This window comes from Calliphora vicina, chromosome 4 (genome assembly GCF_958450345.1).
Source record: "Calliphora vicina chromosome 4, idCalVici1.1, whole genome shotgun sequence".
NCBI classification, from domain to species: Eukaryota; Metazoa; Arthropoda; class Insecta; order Diptera; family Calliphoridae; genus Calliphora; species Calliphora vicina.
Genome location: NC_088783.1, coordinates 6,933,859 through 6,957,166, shown reverse-complemented (window position 1 = coordinate 6,957,166; position 23,308 = coordinate 6,933,859). Strand labels below are relative to the sequence as shown.

General features: G+C 28.7%; 1 protein-coding gene across 4 annotated transcripts in view; it reads right to left on the bottom strand.

Annotated features, from left to right (window-relative positions):
* Positions 1–23,308, bottom strand: part of Rhp (rhophilin) — a 150,222-nt gene that overhangs the window by 112,072 nt on the left and 14,842 nt on the right. The window lies entirely within an intron of this gene.

Here is a 23,308-nt window from a genome sequence, read left to right as displayed (position 1 = left end):
TTGAAAGATTAAAGAAACTAACATTTAAGAAAATTAATTTTCATAAAAAAATAAATAAAAGATAGACAGATATTTCCAAAATAAATTAAGAAACTACTTATTGATAAATGGAAATGAAAAAAACCAGACTGGTATGAAACCAATAAATTAAAAATGCGAGATTTACAATAGATGGCATAGCTTTTGAACTTGGTTTTTGTTTTTAATAAGTTATATGTCATTTTGAAGGGTATATATCTGTCATTTGTTCTTACTTAGTTATTGAACATTATAGTGTAAAGACAAAGTTTTTTTGCTTCGAATTTTGTGCCATCAAAGCGACATATGCGGGAAGTTTAGCTTTACTTCTTTAATTCAGCGATTGCTCACCGAAGCTTAAGGTGAATGTGTTCCATCGGTTTCAATGTGCAAGAGATGCTTTGTTCGGTTCAGAATTTGGGGATTTTGACACGGGAGACAAAGATAGCCCAGGCCAGCCAAAAAAGTTTTGGAAACCAAGAATTGGAGGCATTAATCCATGAAGATTGTTTCCAAACTCAACAAGGTTGGGAGCTACTGAATCAGCAATTTCAAAACGTTTGCGAGCAGCAGGATTCATCCAAAAGCAAGGAAATTGGGTACCATACGAATCGAAGATGAGAGACCTTGAAAGTGGATAAAAAAAAAATAACTTTTGCACCGATTCATTACTTGCGATGAAAATGGATCCATTACGATAACCCGAAGTGTGAGAGATCTTATCTGAAGCGCGGCCAACCAGCCGAATCGACACAAAAGCTAAATGTCCATGGCACTAAGGTAATGCTCTGTATTTGGTGGGAGCAAAATTTTCCTCCCTGTTATGAGCTTCTGAAATCTGACCAGACCATCACATAGAATCTGTACCGACAACAACTGATGCCTTTGAAGCGAGCATTGATCGAAAAACACCCAGAATATGCGGCCAGACATGAAACCATAATATTTCATCATAACAACACTCGGCCACGTGTTGTGTATTTAGATTGAAGTGGTTGGGAAGTTTCACCTCACCCTCCTTATAGTCCAGACTTTGCCCCCTTTTTACTTCTATTAGTTTCGATTGATGCAGAACGCTCTCTCTGGGATACGCTTCACATTGGTATAGAGTATCCCATAATGGCTTGATTCGTTCCTAAACTCAAAAAATGAGCAGTGTTTTTGTCTTGGAATCCATAAGTTGTCAGAAAGAAGGAAAAGCTCACAGCTAATAATGGTCAATACTTTGAATAAATTTATGTTGTACAAACGTTTCAAAATAAGAGTTACAAATTTAAAAAGAAAATCCTGCATTTTTAAGTCATACACCTAATAAATAAATTAATCATATCTCTATCTTGATGTCCCGACTGTCCCCTAGCATTTGACCTTTCATTTGTTACTGAATTTGCTGTTTCAATAGTTCTTTTAAGTCTTTGCAGTTTGGTGGTCACTTCTCTAACCACCTTTTCTAAAGTCTTTAAAACATAGTTTATTGACATCAAGTCGCATTTGGCTAAGCAATTAAATTTTTTGAAGTAATCGTTTATGTTTTTTTTTGCAAGACTTTGCCTATCAGAGTGCTCTGATTAGATTAATATATTAATTTGAAAATATTGTAAACCGCAGTTTTTCTTAGAGACTTTCATGCATTCAATTAAAAAAGCACAGATTGCTTATTGTTCATCAAATTCAGTGTTACTTTGTTTTTTCGTTTGTATCATAATTATTTTGAATGCCAACCGCCTTGGTGGTTAATAAACTAACCACCCCATTCCATAAAATGCTTGGAATGGGGTGTTTTTTTATTTTTTGTTTACTTTTCCTTATGACCCAATATATTTCAAGAGGCCGACACTGGAGCACATTTAATTCAAAATTCAATCATTGAATAGTTTTAAAGTGGATCTAACATTGTGAACCGACACTAATTCACTTAAGGAAGACAATAGACCCTACATGGATTACAAAGACACAGTCTGCTATCTGGTGCAAACTAATCAATCTATTGCAGTTCACTTACTGTTTACAATGAGTAAGTAGTCAACAACGAAAATTAAGTCAATTCTAAATTTTCATAAATTAAAGTGAATGATTAAGTTTTTTTATTTAAATTCCTTTAAAACTTGAGTAATTTGCTATGTAAAGTTTACTTTTTCTATTAAAGGGAATAAAATGACCTTCTCCATTTAAACATTGCGATAAAAATACTATATATTTTTAACTACTTAAACTGAGTTATGATTGCGCCAAACATCAATGAATATTTAAGTAAAATTTTCTTTAAAAACAAAACAAAAAATTTACTTTTTAAAATATTTATTATAACAAAGAAATTTTGGTTATAAAACAAAAAAAAAAAATAAACAATTAAACTTTAATGCACTTAAATAGTGTCAATGTCAAATTCCAACGATAAGTTTTCGTTTATTTTTTAGGTCTAACAAAATTTAATGCACATAAGTTACTCACTTACACTGATTAAGAAAAAAAAGTATTTTTTGACATCGTTTAATAAAACTTTTCATATAATTTACAACAGCTCATGTTTTTTATCAATCTTTATCTATTACACGCCTTATTAAAGATAATGGGCATGATGTCTTTCTTTATTTTATTTTTTTATTTCGTGCCATGTGCGTTACCAACCATTTACAGCCGCATTTTGATTTGGCAATTTTGGTATTTCTGGTAATAATTTTTATACATTTTGTTGGTTGTCTGTTACTGCTATTACAAATTGGTCAAATAGTCAGTCACACAAATGTTGTAAAACAAAATGTTATCTAAAACATTTAATTGTTTGTTGTTTTTAGTTGGGCTTAAAAACGTAACAAGGTTAAAAATAACAAGTCATTGAGCTGTATTAGGCTGGGCTAAATTGATTAAAACCTGCATTATAATATCAATATAATTAAATTGGGCTTTATTTATAACAGCTGGACACTTGTGAGCCTCAGTTTGTAAAATGAAAAACGATCTAGGGCTTATTTTCAAAAACACCAAACTAAAAGAATTATCTGGAAAATGTTTTTGAAAAACAGAATTTTCTGTTAGTTTTTAATTGTATACCAAGCTATTGCCTTTAAAGGTAAACAAAATATTCCCCCGTTCCGATCCCTCCAATTGTTGGTTAAACCTCATGCAGTGATAAGACTTTCACAATTATAGTTCCTCAGATATTCGAAAATAACTATTTACTTTGTATGGGTGGTGCCACGCCCATTCATCCAATCTAGCCCATTTTCAGCCAGCCTTCTCACAATGATACCAAAGTAAATCCCGCGAAGTTTTGCCACTTTCACAATTATCGTTCATCAGATATTCCATAACAACTATTTACTCTGTATGGGTGGTGCCACGCCTAATTAAAATTTCAAAATAAAGGGTAGCCTATTGTTCCTTCCACATAAGTAGTATAAATTAAGTTAACAAAATCATTAATGAAGATATATCTAATTATATATTTGTTTATGCAGTAAACAACCATAAACATTTCATCATTAACAATTAATTTTCAATCTAAAATAATAAAATCAAATTAAAATAAAATAAAAAAAAACTTATTTCAATTAGCATTTAAAAACACATGTTATAAACAGCTGCCTGCATACAATTAACCATTAAAATCATTGTTCAACCGATTTCTACCATTAAGACAACAAAACTGCACATTCAATTGAATATTGAAAATATTTTGAATAATAAAACAAAACAAGATAACAGCATTACAAATTTAACTGAAATTAATTAAGAAAAAATCACAAAAAAAAGCAATAAATTAAAATTTATCAAGTGTGAATTTGTGGTAGAAACACAAATCAATTAAAATCTTTTATTTAAATTCAAATTCTTTTAAAACTTTATCAGTTAACAAGCAAATAAAACTCAAAATGAGAAAGGTGCAAGAAAAAACATGTTTTAATTGCGAATTATGAATTGAAATAAACCAATATTTCAAACACAAACTTACTCAAATTCCCAGAATGATTAATTCCTTATAAAACAACAAATTTAACACATTTTTAAGAAAAATTGGTCAAGTGAAATTTAAAATTAAAGGTATTTTGTTTTCTACTTTTTTTTCTATTCAATATTGGCATTTTAACAAAACGAAAAAAAGAAACTTTACAGTTCAAATCCCATAGTTTTTTTTGTGGTGTAAAAACGACCCACGCTTAACTCAACACAACAAAATTTATTTTCAAAACACTTGTCAATTAGCTTTTTTTGTTGTGCTGCTTTTAGCTGTTTCTGTGGTTATTAGAGACAGTGTTTGGTGGTTTAAATGACGGTAATCTTGCCAAAAAGGTCAGTTAATAAACTCAAATACAATAGTAACAAATATTTATAGTCCCACTAAATGGCCAGCGCAAATACGACGGTAATCAGCAGTTTGCGAAGTTAAAGAAAACAAAAAGAAACACACATTAACAGGGTGACAAAAGATAAAGTATGCTTTAAATTTCATTAAAAGACTCAGAAAAAATACATTTAACGTTAAAAAACTTTGCAGTTACTTATTGATATGAAAAAACAGCTTAGCAACATTCTGAATAAAAATGTTCCAGAAACATTTTGCTATAAATGTTGCAGCAACATGTTTCTAACGTAAATATAATTATTGTTGCTACAATTTATTCAGCAACATGTTGCGTACATATTTCCAAAATAAAAACGCATCATATTTGTCAGCAAATTGTGGATAAACATTTGTCAGCAAAAATTATGCTATGTATATGTCGGCAACATATTACTAAATATTTGTCAACATCATATTTCTAGACTTCATAAACATGTTGCTAGTGTTTGAAAATTATTTTTAGATCATCATATTTAATAACATCAGCAACATTCCGAGCATCATGTTGCATACACATTTCCAAAATAATAACGCATAATATTGCTAAATGTTTCAGTAACAATATTAGCAACCTGTTGCTCTAAAGTGTCAGCAACATTCTACTAATCATTTGGCAGCAACATCTTGCTAAAGATCCATCAGCAACATCTTACTAAACATCTATCAGCAACATGTTTCTATAGTTGTTAAAATGTTGCTAGGCTTCAGGAAGACGTTGCTAAATATTTGTAGTTAGGAACATGCTGCTGGAGTTCAGTTACTTTTCGTAAAATGCAATCACATGTTACTAAAGGTGATGATTATGTTAATAGAGTTCAGCAACATATTGCTATGCATCAGCAATATGTTGCTAGAGTACAGCAATATGTTGCTATAATACAGCAAAATGTTGCTAGAATACAGCAAAATGTTGCTAGAATACAGCAACATGTTGCTAGAGGTCAGCAACATGTTACTAGAGGTCAGTAACATGTTGCTAGAGTTTAGCAACATGTTGCTAGAGTTTATCAACATGCTGCTAGAGTTTAGCAACTTGTTGCTAGAGTTTAGCAACTTGTTGCTAGAGGTCAGCAATATGTTGCTAGAGTTTAGCAACATGTTGCTAGAGTTTATCAACATGTTTCTTCAGCATCATGTTGCTAGAGTTTAGCAACATGTTGCTAGAGTTTAGCAACATGTTGCTAGATTTTATCAACATGTTTCTTCAGCAACATGTTGCTAGAGTTCAGCAACATGTTGCTAGAGTTCAGCAACATGTTGCTAGACTCATGTTGCAACATGTTGCTAGAGTTCAGCAACATGTTGCTTAAATTCAGTCACATGTTGCTAAGATTCAGTCACATGTTGCTAGAGTTCAGCAACATGTTACTAGAGTTCAGCAAACATGTTGCTAAGATTCAGTCACATGTTGCTAAGATTCAGTCACATGTTGCTGGAGTTCTGCAGCATTTAGATGAAGTACAGGAACATGTAGATAAAGTACGGGAAGATGTTTCCAGAGTTTTCAACATGTTGCTATATTTTGAGAACATATTAGAAGTCGTTGCTATAGTTTAGTGCTCAAGTACAGAATTATGTTGATAGAGTTCAGCAACATGTTGCTAGAGTTCAGCAACAAGTTTTAGACCCATGTTGCTAGAGTTCAGCAGCGTGTTGCTAGAGTTTGGGAACATATTAATAGATAGAGAACATGTTAATAAAGTTCAGGAACATGTTTCCAGATTCATTGAAATTATTGTTTACAAAAGATATTGCAGCGATATTGAATAAAATTCTAAGATTTATAAAACAAATTTTGCAGGAAAATGTTTCACCAAAATGTTGCTAGCAACTGCTTAATATGCTAAGATTTTTATTAATAAATTATTAAGATTTTTTAAGGAGTTTAAAGATTTATTATTTGAAAATAGGTACAAAAATATTTATTTTGTTCCTCAACATATTCTTCACTCTGTAAAAAATGTTTTAAATACTTTTATATCACCACAAATGCAAGTGTTTATTTAACTGGACAATGACGGCAGATATTTATTATTATTATTATTTAAAGATGCTGCTTGTTTGTTCATTCATTCATTCCATAGTTTGGTTATTGTGAAAAAAAAGGTGCGAAATATTTTTGTGGTTTTATTAACCGGACATTCATTAAATCCAAAAAAAAAGAAAAACAAATGAATGAATGAACAGAAAAGTTATTTGTTTAATTTTGACCACTAGTCAGTGGGGTTTGGCTGCAAAAATATCATATTTTCGATGATTACTTGTATCCACAACATCATTTAAATGGTAATAACGTTAAAAAGCGTGTATATCTTTCCTTGGATTTTGCCCAAATTAAATACAAGTGCAGCTAATACCTCCACTTATTGGCTATATTTAATATTTGTGTTTTTTTTTTCATATAATTTTATTTTATTTCTTGTCTTTTTTTCGAAAAAAACCACCAACTTTCTCTTCAAAAATATATAAGAAGAAAAAATGTTTAACGAACATCAACAAATACGTCTGAATATGTGGATTTTATATATTTTTGTATTTATTTGTTATTGTTTCTTTGGTTTATAAAATATATATTTTTTTTATTTTTTTTTTCTGTTTTCGTTATCTTACAAGTCAAACAAGTTATATTAGATAAATCATAGAGTGAGTACGAGTGAATCTTGGAAAGAGTTTGTGGAAAATATATCCAGTATTTTAAGAAACAAAAACAAGCAACAGCACCAAACTGAAACATGTGAATTATAATAGTTTTATGAAGAAAACATATTCAAGGATCATAAATTTTAAGAAATATGAATTTGAGGAAATATATTTTTTAATTTAATAATTTTTCAATAATTTGTAATTAGTTTAAATTATAGTTATAAAACGTTTTATTGGCTAGCCATACACAATTTTATAATTATAATGATAGTAACTTTTACAAGTTTGAGTTATATACAAAAATATATTTGAAAATATTATGTTAATGCAACATATTTTTATTTACTTTTGTTTTCTTTATGTACTCCGTTAAAATATGTTCAAATTAAATTCACAAAACTCGATAAAACCCTTATTGTTTATGTGTATATATGTTGCAGAAGAACAAAATACATGTTGCTAGTGATTAATTCAAGTGCAACATAATGCCAAAATATATGAGCTAATTATTGTGTTAATAAATTAATGTCTTCGATTGTTGCATAAACATGTTGCTAGAAAAATGTTTTTAAAATACTTTTACAATTTTTCAAAATTCCCTAATTGCTTAAGTGTTTCAGCAACATGTTTCTCAAATGTTTTATCAATATCTCTAAAGTGTCAGCTACATCTTGCTAAACACCCATCAGCAACATTTTACTAAACATCCATCAGTAACATGGTTCTAATGAACTTGAACAGCAACGTGTTTGCTGACTTCAGCAAAATGTTGCTAGGAAAACGTTGCTAAACATTTGTAGTTGAGGAACATGTTGCTGGAGTTCAGTAACATGTTTCTAAAATTCAGTTACATGTTACTAAAGATCGGGATTATATTTCTAAAGTTCAGAAACATATTGCCAGAGATCAGAAACATGTTGCAGTTTGTAGACTTCAGCAAAATGTTCCTAGGCTTCAGGAAGACGTTGCTAAACATTTGTAGTTCAGGAACATGTTGCTGGAGTTCAGTCACATGTTTGTAAAGTTTAGGATTATGTTGCTAGAGTTCAGGAACATCTTTTGAGAGTTCATCATTCATTCATTAGATCGCTTGGTTATTTTGAAAACAATGTTTGAAATATCTTTGTGTTGCAGTCAAAAAATATGTTGCTAGCAGCATGTTGCGAAAACAACATTTGTGTTTTTTTCAGAAAAAAACTAAATTTTCATTGTTTATCTCAGCAACATGCTGCAGACAATTTTCATTGTTTATAAATTATTTTAAACTCCTTTTGTCTATAGAAATATTAATAAAAACATTTTGAAACTATTAAATTCACACAATCTCAAATATTTTAAAATGAATTCTGCATGAATAAAATAGTTGTTTTAGCAACATGTTGCTGAAACAATAAGTCGTTTCTCTTTTATGGATAACTATTTAAATTGTTCTGCAACATGTTGCTAACAAACTTTTATGAAGAATAATATATTTTCACACTATAAATCTGTATTTTTTAATATTTCTTTAGGTATTATTGCCTATTTACAAGATCTTAAGCACAAGTTTCAGATTGAAACTTGTTTTATTAAATCATTTAACTTGTTTGTATTGCAAATTATAAAAATAATAAGTAGAATCTCTTTCAAATAGATTTCCAAAACCATTATTTGAAATTATTTGAAATAATTACACAGCTTTTTTTGTATAAAAATAACATACATTCTAAGTGCTTAGAATAATTAAATTGTGTAGGCTTGTAAACATTTTCGAATTTAAAAGATTAAATCTTTTATTTTCTTTGTCATATGTATCATTTAATTTGTTAATTAAACTTACTAATTTATTGTTCTTACTTTTACCTCATAATTTCACCAAAATCATGGTGGAGTGAGCAGCACTAAGTACAAGAACTAAGTATGCTCCCTAGAGGTACAATCTTTCAAATGGAACTTTGTGCAACATCATTATTATCAACAACAAATATAAAAGAAATCAGTCAACCTTTATAGTAAAATTTAATTTGTTGTTAAAGAACATTTGTTTTTATTTCTTTTATTTTTACAACACCATCATCATCCAGCACTATTTCAGCATACGAGCAACAATATTAAGATACATACATATGTAGGCACTTACTTCCCTTTTAGAGGCAGCACTTGATCTATGGCTTGTTGGACACGTTGTTTACAACTTGTTCTTAATTTCTTTTGAATTTTCTTCATGTTATTATTGTTTTGTGTCTTTTTAACCACAAAATTGGTAAAAGAAATGTACAAAATCCAAAGTACTTTAACTTGGAAGCAACCAGCCGTGACCTTAGACAAAAAGAAACTCCAGAATCGAGCAACAAATAAAACGAAAATTATATAATTACTTGGCTAAAGTAGTTGTACATTATTTTATTTGGTGTTCAAAGTACCAGTGTAACCATTATCAGCACCCTAGCTTAGGAAGAGGTATTAAAGCCAGATCATTCACTCTGTCAATCCCTCAGTTCTTTTTTTATCTTTTCTTGTAGTGAAACAGGTACATAATGGAATGAAAGAAAGCTGATGTTGCAGCAGAATACAAGAAAATAAATTAAAAACGAGTCAAGAAACCAACTGAAAAAAATAATAATAAATAAAAGGTTCTGTTTTTCACGCTTTAAAGAATCTGCGGGTGTTTGGTAATTGTGTTTTAATAATGATGGCTACCGGAGGAAATTAATGTTAAAAAAATGAAAAGAAAAATAAAAACAGAATAATTTGTATGAAAACAAATTCATTTATTTCATGGGGTTTCTTTACCAACAAATCAAAGAAGCGTGTAAAAATTAAACCCCTCTGATGGCTTACACGAGCAGAAAAGAAGGAAAAGAAAGAAATTATTTTTGAAACACACAACAAGTGTTAAAATGAATGTTATTTAAAGAAACAATAATACAATGACCTTTTGGATTTGTTATGGCAATACAATCAACCACTAGCCACAACAAAGTTAATAATTGGGATTCTGATTTAAAAATAAATCCAAAAATGTTGGGATTAAAACAGAAACAAAAAAAAATAATGGAAAATTTTCATCTCTAACTCAAAACAGCAAAATATTGAGGATATATATTTTCATTCTTTAAATGTGGCTTAGCAACATTTTAGTACAATACTTGAAATGTTTCTTAGTAACATTAATCCCAAAATGTTTAAATTAAATCCATTTTCACAGAAACATTTCAATGGAATTTCTACTTAAAATTGGATATAATAATTGTAGCGTTTCTTGCAACAATTTTAATACCGAAAATGTTGCTCAGCAACATTTGTATAAACATTTCAATATGTAAGTTAAGATCCGTTTTGTTAAATTTTTTTCTTAATTTTTATTGCTTTAAAATGTAAATTTTATTTTCCTTTAAAATTCTTGACTTTAAAAAAACATCTACGTAATTTATTTCTGCTGTTCTGGGTCTCCCCAAATGATGATTGTATTTCGGTTATTGACATTAATTTTTGTAAATGCTGGTGGGTTTTACACTCATGACTATTGTAGTGGTTGTTGTTGGTTTCAACATTGTTTTTTTTTTTGAAAATAATTTGAAGTTGTTTTTGTTTGAATCTTTATATCTGCTTAAAAATGTTTGTGTTTTTGTTGCATTTTATCACAACATTCACCTTTAAGCTGAACTTTAGTTACAAATTAATTTTAGCCATAATTATGGGAAAGAAACCCAAAATTACTTGTGTTGGACCAACAATAGAAATGTACTTTTGAAACCTTTTTTTGAGTTACAGTAAATAAGGGAATTTCATGTTGGGTAAAGAGTTGGTAACATTCCTGAAGTGTTAATGAAGGGTTTTAGAAAATGCTTTCGAGTGAGATATTATCAAAATTTCTGTAAAAATACTGTTTCTTTTTTAGCAACATGTTTCATCATCATGTTCTTAAACTGTTTTAAAAACATGTTACTAAAAGTAATACTGCAGAATGTTGCTTAAAATATTTCAACAACATGTTGTTAATTAAAATGTAGAAACTTTTGCAGCAAACAATTGCAGAAAAACTGATCAACAGCATGTTTCTAGAAATATTTTAGCAACATGTTGCTGTACAAATTTCATAAAAAAGTTTCAACAAAATGTTGCTTAAAATAATTCAGCAAAATGCAGCAATTTTTGTAGCAACATGTTGCAATTATACTACAAAAACTTGTCAACATGTTGACGGTTTGAATAAATGTTGCAGAAAAATTTAGTTTTTAATTATTATCAAAATTGTATATTTATAATATTTAAATATTGATCATGTTGTTGGCAGTATGTTTCTATACATTTTTTCTTTCAAGATTCTCTCTAACATATTGTGTATTTTAATTAAAACTCTTACCTATTTACAGAAATGTATAAAGCAACATGTTGCAGACACAATAGTATATAACTAAAAATCACATTTGTATTTTATTATAAAATGAAACATCGTTCTATGAATTAGCAACATGTTGCTACATAAAAATGTTTTTAACAAATATGTATACAGCAACAAGTTGCAAAAACATTGATGATTATCTTGAAAGACTATAAATCTTGCGTATTTCATGTTTGTAAAAATTTTTGAAGCAACATGTTGCAGATACAAAATACAATATGTAGCTACCAACAGTTGCGAAAACAACATTAGGGAAACAAAACATATTTTATATAGTAAAATAATAAAAAAAAATATTTTTATTTTCGGCAACATGTTGCTAAACAAATATTTTAAAAAATATTATATTATGTGTATTATTTAGGCTTGAATTCATTAAAGTCTTTTTTGTAGAAAGAAAATTTTGCATTTTTAATTCATAGTTGAGACAAATATATCATTTAATAATGAAACTATATGTTTAAAATAATGTTCAAATTAATGTTTAGCAACATGTTGCTGATAATTTGTCAAATTAAAAATAATAATTATATCAGTTTTAATAAAAATAGTTGAAGAATGTTAATAACAACATGTTGCTTTTAATATGTTGATAAGATTTTAAGTTTTTGATTAAGTTTTTAATTCTTATATTTTATGTATTATAGTTCTTAATTCAAGTATTTAATTAAACATGATGCTGCCCTTAAAATGTTGATGAGGTTGTAAGCAACATTTTGATAAACAAATATGTTTCTGTAATTAAATCATATTTTTGATTAAGTGTAAATAAATTGTTTTGCTATTAATCGTTCTTCTAGTTACAAAAATACTTACACACCATTAGCAACATGTTGCTGGTGAAAAATGATATTTTACATTTAATTAAAACCAATTATTCTTTAGCTTAAAACTAAGTGCATTTAATATTACTGAAATAATAATAAATATTTTGAATTTTATAGGTAATAATGCTAGCAACATGTTGCTAACAATATCCTTCTAATGTTTTATGTAGCTTTTAATTTTATTAATTTGTTTTATTAAAATAATGATAATAGCAATGTTGCTAAGTATATTAGCAACACTTTAGTGAAACGATTTTTTTTATTGAATTAAAAAATATTTTTGACTAAGTGTAAAAAAACCTGCATTATCAACATGTTGCTTAGCTTTAAGATCTTTTATATAAACATGTTGCATTAATGTTTCAGTACAAAAACCCGGATAATATGAATGTTTATCGACATTTAGCAGTAAAACTGAAATACATTAAACAAAAATTATAACATAATTAAATTAACACAAACAATAAATACCATTCTTTCGTTAATCCTTTTTAATGTTGCATTATAATTCATGTGATAATAAAACTATCATTTGTTTTCTTTTTAAAGTCATTACAAAAGTCATTCTATTCACTTTAGCACATTATTAACACACAACAGGATCCATTTCCTCTTTTGCAACAACTTTAAAACAAAACACACCCAAGGATAAGAGAAAAAAGGTGTTAAAGCATAAAGAGACGTAGTCTGAGACTGAGTCTTTTAGTTTGTTCTATTTTTCTTTGTTTTTAACATTTAATGAGTGGCAATGAAGCCATTAAAAATGCATTTTGCAACCGTGCCAAGTTGTTAAAACGAGACTGTAAAGTAGACAGCTACGACTATAAAGCGGTTAGACGGACAGCTACACGGTCTACATGGATAGACAGCCTTAAATATAGAGTGAAACTAAAGTAGATTTCAAACTGCATAAAGGTATAATTTTTGTTTTTCTTATTTTTTTTTCTGGTTAAAAGAACATTTAGAATGTTTAACTTAAGACAGCCAAACAGCCATCAGGGTGGTTGTTAAAAAAGTGTCTTAAAAAACTGATTTTTTTTTAGAGATTTGCTAACGAATCTTTGAAATTTCTGCTGAGCTAAACTTTTAATGTCCTAAAACCTTGAATTGAATATACAGAAATTAAAAAAAAGTCATCAAATATTTTTATAACTTTTTTATTTCTATATTTATTTTAGCTTTTTATAGATTTCAAATTATTTTCCCATTAAAATGAAAGTGAATTTTTATGTCTTAATGATCACACAAACGAAACCCCTTCAAATTTAATTATTTAAATCATCAATCACATCATTTTCACTTCACTGAATTGATATCATAATTTGAAATTAATATTCTACCTACCTATAATAAGTAAGTAAGTAAGTATGTATGTATATGGATTGATTTCCCCAAATTTAAAAAGATAAAAATCATATACAAAATTGGCGTGTTTTTTAAAATTTTTGGAAACAAACAAAATTTCTCCTTTACATTTTAAACTAAAATTTACCGCACCTTTTTATTAAACATATTTTCGTAGGAATTATTTTGTATTTAAAAATTTTCCATTAAATTCCTGCAACTGCACTCAGCATTGTTATTACAATTTTCAAATATTTTTTAGTTTTTGCTTTGGCAAAAATTTATCAAATTTCGTTGTTTCTAACACCTGTTAAATTTTATTTATTTTTTTTTTACCTTTAAACTTCCCCATTTTATGGTTAATTTGTGTCTGTTTTGTAAAACCAAATAGACAATATAATAGTTAGACAATCAGACAGACATTTAGACAGAAACAAAAACAAAACAAAAATAGCTTTGAGTGTAGGTCTTAATCAGAGGTGAACTAATTTCAAACCAGTTTAATAGATTTTAAATCTATTTTATATCTGTTTTTGTTGTTGTAAAACTAAACAAATACGAAATGTATAAAAAATATCTTAAGATTTTCCATGCATTAGTTTAAAGTGAAATTTTGTGTGTTTTTTTCGGCGGCTTAGCAAACAATTTTGGAGCCAGTTTTGTAATCTTAAACGAATTTGGTTTGAAACTTATGAAAAACTAGTTTAAATAAAATTTCAAAGATAATTTTTTTCTCCAGCAACATGTTGCTAAGTTAATTTTTTATTTGTATAGCAGTTAGATTAATGCCAAAATTAATTGTTTCCACTTAATGAGAAATGAGCTTTAATTAAATAAACAAATCTTTTTAAGAAAAATGTAGCTTATCAGCTTATCAACATTTTAAGAGCAACTTGTTGCTATAAAATTATTTTCTCTTTCACATAAATTGCAATATGAATTGTTTTAATTAAATACTTCAAAAATGTTTTTGGCAACATGTTGCTAACATTATTGTCTAATCTAAAATGAAGTATATTTATTATATTTTGTTACAAGCAAAATATAGCTATAAAATTGTTTTTTAAAAGTGGTCTGAAGTGATTTAAAACCTTCCATAATTTAAAATTAGCTTATAATTTTATAGGAATGTGTTTAGCAACATGTTGCTATCAACATTGAATAGTTTTACAAAAGAATATTACTTTACATTGCCTTTATAAATTGTAAAATCTCTTAGCAACATGTTGCTAACCTGTTAAGCAATGTTACTTAAACAAATGTTGAGATTTTGGCTTAAAACCAAAAATTCTTTATGTTTTTGTTATTGAAATATTTTTAGCAACATGTGCTAGTTAACAGAATAGTAAATTTCATGTATATTTAATAATAATTTAATGACTTCCCTTGAACAACAAATAGTAGTTGGAATCCTTTGAAACATGTTGCTATAAATATTCACCTAGTTTGCATTAACATTAAGAACAAATATTTATTGTAAATACCGCATTTTTTAAGTCATACACCCAAAATTATTAACTGCAACATGTTGCTAAGCCCTAGCAACATTGTGTGAAAGTAAGAACAACATGTAGAGTTATATTTAAGAAAATTTAAATATGAGAACACAAATTAAAAAAAATAATATTAATTCTTAGCAACATGTTGCCAGGAATTTGTTTTAGAGCTTACTTTGCTGCATTAATTGTTTATTGGATTCTATAACATGTTTATACTTGCTAATAATTGTATAATTGTATGCAACTTGATGCCACAATTAGTTTTAGTAGTTCCCTAATGATTTGCTAATTGAATTTATGTCTAATATAATTCTAGCTATTTTCCGTCGGCTTCTAAAGCAAATATTTGCCACATCTTTCAATTTATTGCTTAATTTATGAATTAGTCTATGGCTTGGCAACTCGTTATACCTGGCTGTTCAGTTCATTTCATGGATATGATTAATAATGAATAAAATTTTATAGCAAATGACTAGCTGGTGGTTGCTAAAAATTTCTTGGGTTAGATGAAAATGATGATGACGATTCCTTATTCCTATCGTTGTAAGAAATCTGTGTGTGTAATTTTCATAATGTTTTTTTCCTAATCAGCACTTCCTGTATGCTGCAGCATGTTGAAGACTCGTACAATGGGAATTAACTTCAGTGTACAACATTACTGGCAATTTAACTACTGTCGATTGTGTTGCTGTGGCTGCCACAAAAGTGGTAAAAAGGCTTTAAAACAATACGCAAGAATACTAACAAAACAAAAAACAACCTGTCTAATTTACATCTTCAACATAAACATTATTTAGTTGAACGTTTTTTTGTTTAGCTTTTTCTTAGTTGCAACAAACGTTTTTAAGCCGCAACATCTTCTCCCTCATTGTGAGTTTTTGTTTGTTTTTCTTTATTTTATTTTTTGTGGAAAATAATGCGTTTTTGTTATAACGCTCAATAAAAATAATTGGTAATTTAAAAGCAATTTATGAGCCGCGTCATTTGCAATTGCAAATACTTATTGCTAACGCAGAGCAACGTTTGATGCTGCAGGTTTTTGTTTGTTGTTTATTTTTTGAAGAGCCAACAAAGTCAAGTGGATTTTGTTTTCTTTTAGTTTAACGACAAGAGGCAGGAGGAGATGTTATAGCCACGCCTTTTGGAATACTATTGTAGATACTTACTACGTGCAACTTGTTGCATACTACTTACTGTATGTACATACGAGTACATACTACATAGATTTAGCAACAAGTTTGTGTGTTTTGTGAAAGCTAACATGTTTTAAATGTTGTAGATGTTTGTCTGCCAGTTTGTTGTTTGGCTGCTGCTGTTGCTGCTTGTTCACTTGTTGCAACAGCTACTTGTTGCTTGGTTTTTTTCTTTTTTTTTGCTTTCATAAATACATTTTTTTGTTAGTATTCAAAATACATTTTCTTCGTTTTCTTAGCAAATGCATACAAATGAAAGAAATGTTAATTTAAACACTATTTTTTCACTCGCGCTTTTACTTGACAAATGTCTTAAAGATTTGTCTTGTCTTGGCAAACAGTTCAGTTTTATGCATTTTTTGTTTTTGCTGCAGTTTTGCTCATTATTTTTTTTTTTTTATTATTATTACCGAGACTGATAATTATAATTTAGAGTTAACAAATGTTTCTTAATATTTGTGTGAAATTTATAATGGCTTGAATTTCTTTCGTGTAATAAAAGCAATTTGGCAACTGACTAAGCTGTTTTACAGGCGGAAAAAAATATGCACAAACGTTAGATTCCAACAATAAAAATAAAGAAAATTAAGGGAAAATGTTGCTAAGAGAAATTACTCCATTTATGCAAGAGGATTTGCAAATAAATACAAGAAAAAAGCTATTAGGCAACATATTGTCATATTAATTTCCAACAAAGTAAAATAATGAAACCAGGTACCTTTCAAATGATTGGCAACATGTTGCCGAAATAAGCAAATGAAGATACTTTACATAGATGTTCTTAACTAACAACAAAAACTTGCAAATTTATTTCCAAGTTATTGGCAAAATGTTGTCAACATTATTTTTAAATAAAGAAAAGGCAATATGAAATAATAGTAAATTTATTGGCAACATGTTGCTAAGGAGCAATAAAATCTCTGCAGTTTTAAAAGATTCACTGAATAATTCTTAAGCAGCATTAACAATAAGGAAATTTTCTACAAAGTTATTGGCAACATGTTGCTAAGGTTTATTTGCAATAAAATCTCAGTAGTTTAGAAAATAGTAAAATTATAAGAAATTTTTGCTTAAAAATAGCAATATTAATACAAAGTATCAATACCAAGTTTCTACTGCCTAATAAATTTATAAAAATTTAATATATTTTATTTTCAGCAACATGTTGTAGAACAATTTTTGGCTGTAAACAAAGTTGCTGTTGACAAACAAATATTAGAAAATTGAAATTAGAAACAAAAAAATAATGAAATATGTATTATTTCTTCATTTGTTGCAGGCAAATATGTTTAATGTCATTGTACTACTCCTGCAACATGTTGCTTAAATAAAGTGTCTGGAAAAATATTAACAAATTTTAAATACAATGTTTTCAATTTATTTTAATGTTGTTGAGGTTTTAAAACGTATTATTTTTTTTAATTTCTTGTTAATTTTTCATTATATTCTTCTGAAAATTTAGCTCAACATGTTGCTAATGTAAATTAAATTCAAAAATATCATTTATGTCAACAATTTTGCCTACCATTCAAATTTTCTCTTAATAGCTACAATGTTGCCAAGTATGAAAAAGCATTTGCATGTTCATTTGTTTCTAACAATGTGTTATATTCTGTAATAGTCTTAATGTTAAATTTAACTGACCAGTTAACCTGAGATTATTTAACATGCAAAAGTAAAATCATGATTAATTTATTACACAATCAATGGTAAATTGTTTGTTCATAAACAAGAGGCTTACAAAGACATATATCAGGTATCAGGTTTAAAAATACTTTAGAGGCATACAGTGAGTAACATTAAAAGGGATACATTTTACAATTTTCTTCCAAATTAATTGAAAAAATAGATATTATAAAAACGAGATATTTAAATGTAAATCTATTGAATTCTTAAATAAAATAAAAAAATATGACTTAAAAATGCGGGATTTACAATAGATGGCATAGCTTTTGAAATTGGTTTTTGTTTTTAATAACTTATATGTCATTTTGAAGGGTACATATCTGTCATTTATTCTCACTTAGTTATTTGACATTATAGTGTAAACAACAAAAGCTTTTTTGCTTCGAAAATGTTGAATTTTGTACCAAAAAAGCATCATATGCGGGAAGTTTAGCTTTACTTCTTTAACTTGGAAAAATTGCCGCTGAAGCACACCGATTGCTTACCGAAGCTAATGGTGAATCTGTTTCATCGGTTTCAACATTCGTAAGATGTTTGTGCGGTTCAGAAGTGGTGATCTTTGTCGCCCAGATCAGCCAAAAAAGATTGAAGACCAAAAATTTTAGGCATTAGTCCATGAACATGTCCGAAAGGATGCTTTAATACTAAAAAGATTCATTAATTGCGATGAAAAATGGATTCATTACGATAACCCCAAGCGTAAGAGATCGTATGTGAAGCAAAGCCAACCAGCCGAATCTACACCAAAGCCAAATATCTATGGTGCTAAGGTAATTCTGTGTATTTGGTGGTAGCAAACTGATTCGTTTGAAGCGAGCATTTGCCGAAAAACGCCAGAATATTAGGCCAAACATGGCCGCTTTATAATCCAGACATTGCCCCGCCCGAATACTATTTGTTTCGATAGATGTAGAACGCTCTCTCTGGGATAGGCTTCACTTTGGAACAGTTGCCAGAAAGATGGAAGAGGTCATAGGTCACAATGGTCAATACTTTGAATAAATTGTAAAAATATTTCAATCTAAAAGCTAAAAAAATTCCGCATTTTTAAGTCATACACAAAAATATTTTCTACACACATTTTTTGTTTACACAGAAAATGTTGCCAGCAACATGTTGCAATTCAGACATTTACTTTAAACAATATTTGAAAGAGTTTTAGAGATACAAAATAATAACATTTCATGTTTATTTAGTGTCAGCAACATGTATCAGCCATATTTCTTTCAAAATTTGTTTAACTAAAACATGAAACATCATAAATTATCAAACAAATGTTGCCAGCAACATGTTGCGATCTTTAGATTTCATTTCAATGAACTTTTCAATGGGTATACAATATGTTGCAGTGAAAATATGAATTAATTTTCTGCAACATGTATCTGGCAACATTTGTTTTTTTTTATTTTTTTTAATGTTTTTATTTGTTTCTACCAAAAATATTGCCAGCAACATGTTGCAATCCAGGTATTTAATAAAAAATATATATTTCAGAACAACAGAATACAATAAGTAAGAAAGTATGGTCGGTCAAGCCCGACCATATAATACCCTATACTAAGTAAAAGAGGAAAAACAATTTTCTTTTAAAATTTCAATAATTTATATTTTTGAGTGATTTTCGGAAGTGGGCCTTATATGGGAGCTATGGCCAATAACGGACCGATCACCATGAAATTAGGTCGTGTGTTTTATGTCTATATGAAAGTTATTTATGGTGAATTTTGTTTGTATACCAACATTTTTAAGAGACTTATGCACGTTAAAGTGATTTTAGGAAGCGGGTCTATATGGGAGCTATGACTAATTATGGACCGATCGTAACAAAATTTGGTGACATGGATTTTGTGTATATAAAACTTATTTGGAGCGGAATTTGTGGAGATACATATATAAATTAAACATTTATGAGCGATAAAGTCCAATTTCGGAAGGATATTTGTATGGGGGCTAGGTGAAATAATGAACCGAATTCAGCCAATTTCAAAAGGCTTGGTCCTTGGGCCAGAACATAGTATAATAATCGTTGCTACATATTACAATCAAGGAATTTCATTAAATCCATAATTATAATACGAGTAGTTTCTCCAATAAACCATCATATCCTTACATTGCAAATTATTTTGTCTCTCACTGTTGGCATGTATTGTATTTTACATGCAAAGGTTTCTTTCTACATTTGTTGTGGGGTAAATTATGGCACTTGTTTTCTGGCTGCCGTAATGAAATTTAAAACTACTCATTAACCATTAATTAGATACAAATACTAACAGCAACAATTGCAACTATACAACATTGTAGCCACATTCGATGAATGAGAATGATGATTTCAGTGGCTGCTTGTGCAAAAACCAGCAATAAATCTAAGTTTACAATTTCTGATTGATACACAAAACTCGCATTTAAAATACTAAATAATACTGGTACCTACTACGACTCTTTAAGAGTTTAACATATTTGTTAGTTTTTGACTCTATAAGTAGTTTTTTTGATTTGACTTTTTTTTGTTTTTGGCTGCTAATGATATTTTTTTTTCACTATTTCACCGTTTGCCTTTTAATCGTCATTCCATCAAATTAGAGTTACAACAGCAACAATATCGGAAAAGAAAAACAACATAAACTTTGCGGTTTTAACCAAATTGAGTTTGAAGCCAAAATAATAATAAAAAAAAAACAAGCGAATTCAAAATTGCTTTTTAAAATAGTGAATGGCGCGTGTAGAGCAAAAAAACACACACAAAACCTTAATTTTAAATGCCATTAAAAGTAATTTACCAAAATACTACACAAAAAATCATCAGAAAAAAAAAACACTCCGCAATTGAAAAAGCCAGTGCAACTTTTGTTAACACTTTTTATACCGGTTTATTGAACAATCGAAAACTCTATCAATGAATTTTTTTTTGGGCAGCGGGACCTCAAAAAAAGGGTAAAAACATTTTGTTTCAAATTAAATTGCGCAAAAAAATATAAACACAAACGTTAAAAAAAGTTAAAAATATTATTTTAAAATTAGTACAAAAATAAAAAAGTAATTTGATACACATTAACAGATAGATACTGGTACTTTGTATTTTATATTAAAAAAAGAAAACACAAAAGTAAATTATTGAACAACATTTTTGAAATATTGTAGCACACTTTAAATGTTTTGGCTAAATGTTGCTGAATTGAGGTAAATTAATATAAAATCTAAGCCAATTAAGGGCAACAGTAAAAAAAACAAGCATTATTTGATAATAGATTAATTTTTACATTATTTTGAGCATTTAGGAAATGTTTAATATTATTAATAATTAATATAGAATGTACAAAGAGGCGTGATCATGATTTATAAAAAGATAAATATGTAGAAATGTGTTTTTCATTGAAAGCTTAATTGAATACATTTTTGAATAATATGTTTTCTAGCTTATCAGAGGCTTAGCAACATGTTGCGTAAAATTTGTATTAATTTTATTAAATAATAATGTTTAAAGAACATACGCAACATGTTCCAGCAAATGAAGTTTCCTTTAATTTTTGAAACGCATTCTGCATAATTGAAAATTTATTTTGAATTAAGATTTTCATAAACTTAGTTTAGCAACATGTTGCAGATTTCTTTCTTTAATTTGCTTCTGGTTCCTTAAATTATAAGCTCGGTATTCTGTTATGTAAGCTAAATAAACTCGTAAACCTATATTGAGCAACATGTTGCTGGCAACATATACCCAACGTACATATATATTTCTGACTTTTTCCTTTGATTTTATTAATTATTAAATTTATCACAGAAACAAGTAAGAAAGTATGGTCGGTCAAGCCCGACTAAAGCTGGGTTTCCGCATACACCGTAATCGGCGCCGATAACAAAAACTGATAAACGATGGTGTTCGTCACCGTCTCGTTTCTGAATTGTTTTCGTTTCAGTTGTGTGCGTTGCGGCATAAAACAGAAACGAAATTATTTTTTAATTTTGGATGTCGCACATTAAATAGAATTTCATTATTTTTGACAAAATCTATTATTTTTTCCTCTTCCAATAAAGAAAATTAATTTTTTTATTCATTTTGATTTTCTTTAAATTTGAAATAAAAAATAATTAAAATAATTTCGTTCCTACAGCACCGAAAACAACCTACTTGAAGTTGTTTTCGTTCCGGCCCCAAATGACAGGTTTTTCGTTACTGATCGGTGCCGTTTCGTTCCCAATTTTCGTTGCCGATTTCTGAAACGAACTTTTTTTCGGTGCAAATGTATGGAATTTCGTTTTCGGTGCCGATTACGGTGTATGCGGAAACCCAGCTTTAGTCGTGCTTGACCGACCATTTTTCTTTTAAAATTTCAATAATTTATATTTTTGAGTGATTTTCGGAAGTGGGCCTTATATGGGAGCTATGGCCAATAATGGACCGATCACCATGAAATTAGGTCGTGTGATTTATGTCTATATGAAAGTTAACCATGTTGAATTTTGTGTGTATACCAACATTTTTAAGCGTTTTATGCACGTTAAAGTGATTTTCGGAAGCGGTTCTATATGGGAGCTATGACTAATTATGGACCGATCGTAACAAAATTTGGTAACATGAATTTTGTATATATAAAACTTATTTGGAGCGAAATTTGTGTAGATACATAGATAAATTAAACATTTATGACCGATAAAGTCCAATTTCGAGGGGACATTTGTATGGGGGCTAGGTGAAATAATGGACCGATTTCAGCCAGTTTCAATAGGCTTGTTCCTTGGACCGAAAAAATAATATGGACCAAATTTGATCGAAATATCTTCAAAATTGCGACCTGTACTCTGCGCACAAGGTTTACATGGACAGCCAGACGGACGGACGGACATCGTTTAATCGACTCAGAAAGTGATTCTAAGTCGATCGGTATACTTTAAGGTGGGTGTTAGACCAATATTTTTGGGCATTACACACATCTGCACAAACGCATAATACCCTCCCCACTATGGTGGTGTAGGGTATAAATATCAATTATATAAAAAACATTTTATCAATTCTTAATTTGTTATTTAGCAATATACTGGAAAGGGTTTTATTTATAAAATTGTATAAATAAGATTTTTCGTGGAGTGAAACAATCACAATTTATATTTATGTAGCAAATTCATTATGCAACATGTTGCCAGCATAATAATTTCGATTAACTACTTTAATTTTCAGTAAATAAATTTTATAGCAACAAGAACTTAAAACTATATAGTTTCTTTTTTCTGAGTTGTTGCATATTTTCCAAAAAATATTAAAATAGTTTGATTACATTTAATGCACTAAAGAAACTGATTTCGTAAATTTAAAAATTCAAACACGATATCAATATCAATCAATTTACAAAAAGAGATTAGAGACTTTCGCTACTGGA